We start from the raw sequence: 11,679 nt of genomic DNA, 5'->3' as shown, positions 1-11,679 counted from the left end.
TATTTCTGTTTTGGGATCAGAGCTCACATTTATTTTTTATTTATTTTTTATATTTTTACATTATGATTTTTCTTTTTCTTTTTTTTTTTTCTCTTTGGTCTGTTTATTTTTTTTCCCAGAGAATGTGTTGCTGTTGTTGTTTTTTACTTTACATTATTGTATTGGTTTTGCCATACATTGACAGGAATCTGCCCCAGGTGAATCTACCCCGCGTGTACATATGTTCCCCATCTTGAACCCCCCTCCCACCTCCCTCCCCATCCCATCACTCTGGTTCATCCCATTACACTAGCCCCGAGCATCTTGTATCATACATCGAACTAGGACAGGCAATTCATTTCACATATGATTATATACAGGTTTCAATGCCATTCTCCCAAATAATCCCACCCTCGTCCTCTCCCACAGAGTCCAAAAGACTGTTCTATACATGTTCTTTTGCTGTCTCGTATACAGGGTTATCGTTATCATCTTTCTAAATTCCATACATGTGCGTTAATATACTGTGTTGGTGTTTTTCTTTCTGGCTTACTTCACTCTGTATAATAGACTCCAGTTTCAACCACCTCATTAGAACTGATTCAAATGTATTCTTTTTAATTGCTGAGTAATACTCCATTATGTAAATGTACCACAGCTTTCTTATCCATTCGTCTATAGGTGGACATCTAGGTTGCTTCTATATCCTGGCTATTGTAAACAGTGCTGCGATGAACATTGGAATACATGTGTCTCTTTCAATTCTGGTTTCCTCAGTGTGTATGCCCAGGAGTGCAATTTCTGGGTCATATGGCAGTTCTATTTCCAGTTTTTTAAGGAATCTCCACACTGTTCTCCATAGTGGTTGTACTAGTTTGCATTCCCACCAACAGTGTAAGAGGGTTCCCTTTTCTCCACACCCTCTCTAGCATTTATTGCTTGTAGACTTTTGGATAGCAGCCATTCTGACTGGTGTGAAATGGTACCTCATTGTAGTTTTCATTTGCATTTCTCGGATTATGAGTGATGTTGAGCATCTTTTCATGTGTTTATTAGCCATCTGTATGTCTTCTTTGGAGAAATATCTGTTGAGTTATTTGGCCCATTTTTTGATTGGGTCGTTTATTTTTCTGGAATTGAGCTGCAGGTGTTGCTTGTATGTTTTTTAGATTAATTCTTTGTCAGTTGCTTCATTTGCTATTGTTTTCTCCCATTCTGAAGGCTGTCTTTTCACCTTGCTTATAGTTTCCTTTGCTGTGCAGAAGCTTTTAACTTTAATTAGGTCCCATTAGTTTATTTTTTCTTTTATTTCCAATATTCTGGGAGGTGGGTCATGGAGGATCCTGCTGTGATTTATGTCGGAGAGTGTTTTGCCTATGTTCTCCTCTAGGAGTTTTATAGTTTCTGGTCTTACATTTAGATCTTTAATCCATTTTGAGTTTATTTTTGTGTATGGTGTTAGGGAGTGTTCTAGTTTCATTCTCTTACAAGTGGTTGACCAGTTTTCCCAGCATCACTTGTTAAAAAGCTTGTCTTTTTTCCATTGAATATTCTTGCCTCACTTGTCAAAGATAAGGTGTCCATAGGTGCATGGATTTATCTCTGGGCTTTCTATTTTGTTCCATTGATCTATATTTCTGTCTTTATGCCAGTACCATACAGTCTTGATGACTGTGGCTTTTAGTAGAGCCTGACGTCAGGCAGGTTGATTCCCCCAGTTCCATTCTTCTTTCTCAAGATTGCTTTCGCTATTCGAGGTTTTTTGTGTTTCCATACAAATTGTGAAATTATTTGTTCTAGCTCTGTGAAAAACACCATTGGCATCTTCATAGGGATTACATTAAACTTATAAATTACTTTGGGTAATATGGTCATTTTCACAATATTTATTCTTCCAATCCATGAACACGGTATACTTCTCCATCTATAATTGTCCTCTCTGATTCCTTTCACTAGTGTTTTATAGTTTTCTATATATAGGTCTTTTGTTTCTTTAAATAGATATATTCCTAAGTATTCTTTTCATTACAATGGTGAATGAAATTGTTTCCTTAATTTCTCTATTGTCTCATTATTAATGTGTTGGAAAGCAAGGGATTTCTGTGTGTTGATTTTATATCCTGCAACTTTACTGTATTCATTGATTAGCTCTAGTAATTTTCTGATAGAGTCATTAGGGTTTTCTGTGTAGAGGATCATGTCATCTGCAAACAGTGAGAGTTTTACTTCTTCTTTTCCGATTAGGATTCCTTTCATGTCTTTTTCTGCTCTTATCGCTGTGGCCAAAATTTCCAAAACTATGTTGAATAGTAGTGGTGAGAGTGGGCACCCTTGTCTTGTTCCTGACTTTAGGGCAAATATTTTCAATTTTTCACCATTGAGTATAATGTTTGTTCTGGGTTTATCATATATAGCTTTTATTATTTTAAGGAGTGTTCTTTCTATTCCTGTCTTCTGGAGGGTTTTGATCATAAATTGATGTTGAATTTTGTCAAAGGCTTTCTCTGCATCTATTGAGATAATCATATGGTTTTTATTTTTCAGTTTGTTAATGTGGCGTATTACATTGATTGATTTGCAGATATTGAAGAATACTTGCATCCCTGGGATAAAGCCCACTTGGTCATGATGTATGATCTTTTTAATGTGTTGTTGGATTCTGACTGCTAGAATTTTGTTAAGGATTTTTGCATCTATGTTCATCAGTGTAGTTCTCTAATTTTGTGGCATCTTTGTCAGGTTTTGGTATTAGGGTGATGGTGACCTCATAGAATGAGTTTGGCAGTTTATCTTCCTCTGCAATTTTCTGGAAGAGTTTGAGTAGGATAGGTGTTAGCTCTTCTCTAAATTTTTGGTAGAATTCAGCTGTGAAGCCATCTGGACCTGGGCTTTTGTTTGCTGGAAGATTTCTGATTACAACTTCAATTTCTGTGCTTGTGATGTGTCTGTTCAGATTTTCTATTTCTTCCTGGTTCAGTTTTGGAAAGTTGTACTTTTATAAGAATTTGTCCATTTCTTCCAAGTTGTCCATTTTATTGTCATTTAATTGCTGATAGTAGTCTCTTATGATCCTTTGTATTTCTGTGATGTCTGTTGTGATCTCTCCCTTTTCATTTCTAACTTTATTGATTTGTTTTTCTCCCTTTGTTTCTTGATGAGTCTGGCTACTGGCTTGTCAATTTTATTTATCCTCTTAAAGAGCCAGCTTTTGGCTTTTTTATTTTTGCTATGGTCTCTTTTGTTTCTTTTGCATTTATTTCTGCCCTAATTTTTAAGATTACTTTCCTTCTACTAACCCTGCAGTTCTTCATTTTTTCCATTTCTAGTTGCTTTAAGTGTAGAGTTAGGTTATTTAGTTGACTTTTTGCTTGTTTCTTGAGGTATGCCTGTATTGCTATAAACCTTCCCCTTAGCACTGCTTTTACAGTGTCCCACAGGTTTTGGGTTGTTGTGTTTTCATTTTCATTCATTTCTATGCATATTTTGATTTCTTTTTTGGTTTGTTCAATGATTTGTTCGTTATTCAGCAGCGTGCTGTTCAGCCTCCATATGTTGGCATTTTAATAGTTTTTCTCCTGTAATTGAGATCTAGTCTTACTGCATTGTGGTCAGAAAAGATGCTTCGAATGATTTCATTTTTTTTTTAATTTACCAAGCCTAGATTTATGGCCCAGGATGTGCTCTATCCTGGAGAAGGTTCCGTGTGCACCTGAGAAGAAGGTGAAATTCATTGTTTGTGGGTGAAATGTCCTATAGATATCTATTAGGTCTTCCTGGTCTATTGTATCATTTAACATTTGTGTTTCCTTGTTAATTTTCTGTTTAGCTGATCTATCCAAAGTTGTGAGTGGGGTATTAAAGTCTCCCACTATTATTGTGTTATTGTTAATTTCCCCTTTCATACTTGTTAGCATTTGTCTTACAAACTGCGGTGCTCCTATGTTGGGTGCATATATATTTATAATCGTATATCTTCTTGGGTTGATCCTTTGATCATTATGTAGTGTCCTTCTTTGTCTCTTTTCACAGCCTTTGTTTTAAAGTCTATTTTATCTAATATGAGTATTGCTACTCCTGCTTTCTTTTGGTCTCTATTTGCGTGGAATATCTTTTTCCAGCCCTTCACTTTCAGTCTGTACGTGTCCCGCATTTTGAGATGGGTCTCTTGTAGACAACATATATTGGGGTCTTGTTTTTGTATCCATTCAGCCAGCCTTTGTCTTTTGGTTGGGGCATTCAACCCATTTACATTTAATGTAATTATTGATAAGCATGATCCCATTGACATTCACTTTATTGTTTTGGGTTCTAGTTTATACACTCTTTCTGTGTTTCCTGTCTAGACAAGTTCCTTTAGCATTTGTTGGAGAGCTGGTTTGGTGATGCTGATTTCTCTCAGCTTTTGCTTGTCTCTAAAGCTTTTGATTTCTCCTTCATTTTTGAATAAGATCCTTGCTAGGTACAGTAATCTGAGCTGTAGGTTATTTTCTTTCAACACTTTAAGTATGCCCTGCCATTCCCTCCTGGCCTGAAGAATTTCTGTTGAGAGATCAGCTGTTATCCTTATGGGAATCCCCTTGTATGTTATTTGTTGCTGTCCCCTTGCTGCTTTTAATATTTGTTCTTTGTGTTTGATCTTTGTTAATTTGATTATTATGTCTCTTGGAGTATTTCGCCTTGGGTTTATCCTGTTAGTGACTCTCTGGGTTTCTTGAACTTCGGTGATTATTTCCTTCACCATTTTAGGGAAGTTTTCAACTATTATCTCCTCAAGTATTCTCTCATGGTCTTTCTTTTTGTCTTCTTCTTCTGGGACTCCTATGATTCAGATGTTGGGGCATTTGACATTGTCCCAGATGTCTCTGAGATTGTCCTAATTTCTTTTAATTGGTTTTTCTTTTTTCCTCTCTGCTTCATTTATTTCTACCATTCTATCTTCTAACTCACTTATTCTATCTTCTGCCTCTGTTATTCTACTGTTGATTCCATCCAGAGTATTTTTGATCTCATCTATTGCATTATTCATTGTATAATGACTCTTTTTTTATTTCTTCTAGACCCTTGGTAAATCTTTCTTGCATCTTCTCAATCCTTGTCTCCAGGTTATTTATCTGTAACTCCAACCTGTTTTCAAGATTTTGGATCAATTTCACTATAATTATTCGGAATTCTTTATCAAATAGCTTCCCTAGCTCTTCCTCTTTTGTTTGAGTTGGTAGGCATTTATCCTGTTCCTTTATTTTCTTGGTATTTCTCTGCCTCTTCATCCTGTTTATATTGCTGTGTTTGGGGTGGCCTTTCTGTCTTCTGGCAGTTTGTGGAGTTCTCTTTATTGTGGAGTTTACTCACTGTGGGTGGGGTTGGATGGGTGGCTTGTCAAGTTTCCCTGGTTATGGAAGCTTGTGTCGGTATTCTGGTGGGTGGAGTTGAATTTCTTCTCTCTGGAGTGCAATGAAGTGTCAAGCAATGTGTTATGAGATGTCAGTCGGTTTGGAGTGACTTTGGGCAGCCTGTATATTGAAGCTCAGGGCTATTTTCCTGTGTTTCTGGAAAATTTGCGTGGTATATCTTGCTCTGGAACTTGTTGGCCCTTGGGTGGTGCTTGTTTTCAGTGTAGGTATGGAGGCGTTTGATGAGCTCCTATCGATTAATGTTCCCTGGAGTCAGGAGTTCTCTGGTGTTCTCAGGATTTGGACTTAAGCCTCTTGCCTCTGGTTTTCAGTCTTATTCTTGCAGTAGCCTCTAGACTTCTCTATCTGTCATTTCCAAGGTGCTTCCCTCCTGTTTTAGCTTCTGTTTTCTGGTCTCTTCAGTGTCTATTTTCTGCCCTGACACAACGGGGTGGTCGTGGACACTTTTTAAGCCTCACTTGTTCTGTCCTGTTCTGGGAAGGGAGGAAAGCTGCAGACAAATATCTCTGGCATCTGTGGGGAGTGTTCGCAGTGTTTCAGCCCCACTGGGTTTGTCCCCACTCACGGCGTGTGTGCTGTCCCAGTTTACACTGCATAGGCTCTAGGTTGCTCTGCCGGGAACTGTCTGAGGCCGGCGCTGGGTTGCAAGCATATCCCAGGTCTAAGCCGCTCAGGTTCAGGTACTCGGGTACTCCACAAAGGCGCAGACTTGGTTGGGCTTGCGTTTTGTGCCCGTCCCCGGTCTGAGCAGCTCAGGTGACCAGTTGTTTGGTGAGCACAGTCGCTGTGACTTATCGCCTCCCCTGGTCCCTTCTGTTCGGTTTTCTGGGTGTACAGCCGGCACACCTTCTCAGGTGGATGTTGACTGGCCAGAAACGCAAGAAGTCTTGGTTGGCAAGGAAGCCTTCCTGCAGTTTGGTATCGGATGCCTTTTTGGGGTCATGATTGCCCCCTCCCTGATCTGGCTGCCCTCCCCTGCCTATCTCGGCAGGGGATGGGCCATCCACAGCCGCCTAGCTCTGCTCAGTCCTTTGTTCTGTGAGCGGGGCTGGTGGAGTCTTAGGTTAGGGCCTTTTGTCTTTTTGCTGGGTAGTTATCCCACAGTCTGCTTTGCTATCCCCAGTTAGTTCTCTCAGATTGCCCTCGTGGCATTCAGGTCCAGTCCTTTTTCTAAGCAGTGCGGCTGGCTCCTCCCTGACCAGCCCCCGGTTGCTAATTGCAGATGTGGCCCTCTGTGCTGCTTCTCTGTTGGGAGTTACCATTTGGCGTGTAATCTGTGGGTTTTAATTATTTCTTTCTTTTTTCTCCCAGTTATGTGGCCCTTTGAGGTTCCAAGGCTTGCCACAGACTCGCCAGTGAGAGTGTTTCCTGGTGTTTGAAAACTTCTCTCTTATTTAAGTCTCCCTTCCGAGGATGGAGCTCCGTCGCTACCTTTCTTGTCTCTCTTTTTATCTTTTATGTTTTTCCTACCTCCTTTTGAAGATAATGGGCTGCTTTTCTGGGTGCCTGATGTCCTCTGCTGGCATTTAGAAGTTGTTTTGTGGAATTTACTCAGCGTTCAAATGTTCTTTGGATGATTTTGTGGGGGAGAAAGTGGTCTCGCCATCCTATTCCTCCACCATCTTGTTCCTCCTCCTCCGGTTATTGATATTTCTCCCAGCAATCTTGATTCCAGCTTGTGCTTTTTCCAGCCCAGTGTTTCTCATGATTTACTCTGCATATAAGCTAAATAAGCAGAGTGACAATATGCAGTCTTGACGTACTCCTTTCCCTATTTGGAACCAGTCTGTTATTCCATGTCCAGTTATAACTGTTGCTTCCTGACCTGCATACAGGTTTCTCAAGAGGCAGGTCAGGTGATCTGGTATTCCCATCTCTTTCAGAATGTTCCACAGTTTATTGTGATCCACACAGTCAAATGCTTTGGCATCGTCAATAAAGCAGAAATAGATGTTTTTCTGGAACTCTCTTGCTTTTTTGATGATCCAGTGAATGTTGGCAACTTGATTTCTGGTTCCTCTGCCTTTTCTAAAACCAGTTTGAACATCTGGAAGTTCACGGTTCACATATTGCTGAAGCCTGGCTTGGAGAATTTTGAGCATGACTTTACTAGCGTGTGAGATGAGTGCAATTGTGCACTAGTTTGAGAATTCTTTGGCATTGCCTTTCTTTGGGATTGGAATGAAGACTGACCTTCTCCAGTCCTGTGGCCACTGCTGAGTTTTCCAAATTCGCTGGCATATTGAGTGCAGCAGAGCATCATCTTTCAGGATTTGAAATAGCTCAATTGGAATTCCATCACCTCAACTAGCTTTGTTCGTAGTGATGCTTTCTAAGGCCCACTTGACTTCACATTCCAAGATGTCTGGTTCCAGGTGAGTGATCACACTATCGTGACTATCTTGGTCGTAAAGATCTTTTTTGTACAGTTCTTCTGTGTTTTCTTGCCACCTCTTCTTAATATATTCTGCTTCTGTTAGGTTCATACCATTTCTGTCCTTTATCAAGCCCATCTTTGCATGAAATGTTCCCTTGGTATATCTAACTTTCTTGAAGTGATCTCTAGTCTTTCCTATTCTGTCGTTTTCCTCTATTTCTTTGCATTGATCATTGAGGAAGGCTTTCTTATCTCTCCTTGCTATTCTTTGGAACTCTGCATTCAGATGCTTATTTCTTTCCTTTTCTTCTTTGCATTTCCCTTCTCTTCTTTTCACAGCTATTTCTAAGGCCTCCCCAGACAGCCATTTTTCTTTTCTGCATTTCTTTTCCATGGGGATGGTCTTGATCCCTGTCTCCTGCACAAGGTCACGAACCTCCATCCATAGTTCTTCAGGCACTCTATCTATCAGATCTAGTCCCTTAAATCTATTTCTCACTTCCACTGTATAACCATAAGGGATTTGATTTAGGTCATATCTGAATGGTCTAGTGGTTTTCCCTACTTTCTTCAATTTAAGTCTGACTTTTGCAATAAGGAGTCCATGATCTGAGTCACAGTCAGCTCCCAGTCTTGTTTTTGCTAACTGTACAAAGCTTCACTTCAGTATTCTTGCCTTGAGAACCCCATGAACAGTATGAAAAGGCAAAATGATAGGATACTGAAAGAGGAACTCCCCAGGTTGGTAGATGCCCAATATGCTACTGGAGATCAGTGGAGAAATAACTCCAGAAAGAATGAAGGTATGGAGCCAAAGCAAAATCAATACCCAGTTGTGAATGTGACTGGTGACAGAAGCAAGGTCCAATGCTGTAAAGAGCAATATTGCATAGGAACCTGGAATGTTATGTCCATGAATCAAGGCTAATTGGAAGTGGTCAAACAGGAGATGGCAAGAGTCAGCGTCGACATACTAGGAATCAGTGAACTTAAATGGACTGGAATGGGTGAATTTCACTCAGATGGCCATTATATCTACTACTGTGGGCAGGAATCCCTTAGAAGAAATGGAGTAGCCATCATGGTCAACAAAAGAGTCTGAAATGCAGTAATTGGATGCAATCTGAAAAATGACAGAATGATCTTTGTTCATTTCCAAGGCAAACCATTCAATATCACAGTAATTCAAGCCTATGCCCCAACCAGTAATGCTGAAGAAGCTGAAGTTGAATGGTTCTATGAAGACCTACGAGACCTTTCAGAATTAACACCCTAAAAATATGTCCTTTTCATTATAGAGGACTGGAATGCAAAGGTAGGAAATCAAGAAACAGCTGGGGTAACAGGCAAATTTGGCCTTAGAGTACAGAATGAAGCAGGGCAAAGGCTAATAGTGTTCTGCCAAGAGAACCCACTGGTCATAGCAAACACCCTCTTCCAACAACACAAGAGAAGACTCTACCCATGGACATCACCAGATGGTCAACACCAAAGTCAGATTGCTTATATTCTTTGTACAAATATCTCCCCTTTTCGAGTTCTTTTCCCTTATCCAGATAATAGCACCCAAACTTTTACTCATCAAACAAGCCAACAAATCTCCAGCTGGTCTCCTTCTACCTCAGCCACTTCAGAGTCACTCTCTCTGAAGTACTTCAGCTCAATGACTTATTGTTGCATCCCTTTCTTTGGCATGATGCCATCCCTGCTGAACCCTGTGTCATGTTAGCACAACAACCTTGCTCAGATGAGCTGGATACAGTGCCCCAAAGTGGCCCGATCGTGGCACCATACCTTCAAAAATGACTGACACCCCAAATTCACCATCAACATGTTGGTCCAGAGACTGGGAATGTGCCTGTGCCTCCATAAAACCATTGCTCAAGAGACCCAAACATCTATCATCAATTTTCTCCATGTTCTCCTGACCTTTTCTCTTCCTCTTTTCAACTGATATCTTTTAGATTGTTCATGGAGAGATTAGAGCATCCAGCAAGAGCAGAATCATTTCCCCAACACATGAGAAAAGAGCAGACACCGGTCTGCACCCACTTTATCCTCCTCTGCCTGCCCAGCCCATCATGGCAACAAAAGGTTTCCCTCCTCCTGTCACAAGAAAATTCCAGGTAAAGGACTTAGATGTAAAGGAAACCAGAATATTGTCTTGAGCTACAAACACTTTGGGACTTCCCAGGTAGCTCAGTTGGCAAAATATCTGCCTGCAATACAGGAAACCCAGGTTTGATCCCTGGGTCAGGAAGATTCCCTGAAAAAAGGGATGGCTACCCACTGCAGTATTCTTGCCTGGAGAATCCCATGAACAGAGAAGCCTGGCAGGCTATAGTCCATGGAGTCACAAAGAGTCAGACACGACTGAGTGACTAGCATATACACACAGACACTTTAAAAACAGCAAAAACAAAGCAATCCCGTCAATATAGCAAGTGCAAGAAGGGTGTGCTGAGCCTTCCCTTATTTCTTTCTGGAAGCAGAAGAGAACAACTCCACCTCCATTGAATATGTCCTTTATCCACTGGAAGGAGAATGACATTGTGATTGTCAAGGGCAAAGAGTTGAGAACAAGAGAATTATGTAAAAACAGACCTTGTTGACATTAATCCTCATCCTCCTTACCCTCCCCACATGATGTATTTCCTTTTTCACAATCATCCCTCTTTGTCCAACCCAACAGAAAAGCATTCAGGTTTTGCAGCTTCACTGAATCTTTCATCATTTCCTTAGCAGGGTGCCCTGGGCCATGTAAAACTCATGGGAAACAAATGTGGATGCGTCTCTCCTGTGCATCCGTCTCGTATCCACTTGGTTCTCAAATCAATACTCAGAGGGTGGAAGTGTGGTTTTGTCTTGGTGATATCTTTTTTGCTGGCGTCATTGAATTCTTCCTCGTTCCTTGACTTAATTCCTCAGTATGCAGACATGCTGTCAGCTACCATCTTCAGAAATTCCAAAAATGAAACACATTCTTACCATTTGATCCAGCCCTCAAACTCCTTAGTATCAGTGGACCAAAATGAGTCAAATGCTTACAGCTAATCCTTACAGAAATCTCTATAGAACATTTATGGCAGCTTTATTCATAACTGGCAGAATTTGAAAGCAACAAAGATGTCCTTTGGGAGGTGAATGGACACATAGACTGGGCTCCATCCATGCAACAGGATGTTCTTCAGTGCTGAAAAGACATGAGAGATATGGAGTCATCAAGAGACAAGCAGCGGGGCCTTCAGTTCCTATTACTTATTGGAAGAAGCGAATCTGGAAAAGTGGCAAAGCTCAGGATACCAACTACCTAGGACATTCCCCAAAAGGCAAACCATGAAAAGAGTGAAAAGATCACTGCATAGCCAGGAGTTTGTGGCAGGGTTGAGGGGCTGGAGAGTGATAAGTTGGTAAAGCACAGAGGATTTTTAAGACAGGAAATTATACAGTGTGATGCATTCATGGTGACATAAATTTGTCAAAACCCATAGAAAGTACAACACCAGAAATGATGCCTAATATAGATGCTGGACTCTTGTGACCATGATGTGTTCATCTAGATTCATCCCTAGTAATTGACACACAGAATGTTGATAGGATAGGTGGGGAGCAGGAGGCTTTCGGAGGGTGGGGATGGGAGGATGGGCATGGGAATTACATAGGCAGGGGACTTATGGTACCTCCCTGTATTCTGCTTAATTTTGCTGTGAACTCAAAATTTCTTTTAAAAAAAAAAGAATAAAACCTATCTAAACAAACAGTGTCACACTTTATTTTGGGGGGCTCCAAAATCACTGCAGATGCTGATCGCAGCCATGAAATTGAAAGACGCTTACTCCTTGGAAGGAAAGTTTGACCAACCTAGACAGCATATTAAAAAGCAGAGACATTACTTTGCCAACCAAGGTCCGT

The sequence above is a fragment of the Moschus berezovskii genome, chromosome 8 (assembly GCF_049115385.1).
Source record: "Moschus berezovskii isolate FMDL1 chromosome 8, NW_MosBer_1.0, whole genome shotgun sequence".
Lineage (NCBI taxonomy): Eukaryota > Metazoa > Chordata > Mammalia > Artiodactyla > Moschidae > Moschus > Moschus berezovskii.
This window is presented reverse-complemented; position numbering follows the sequence as displayed.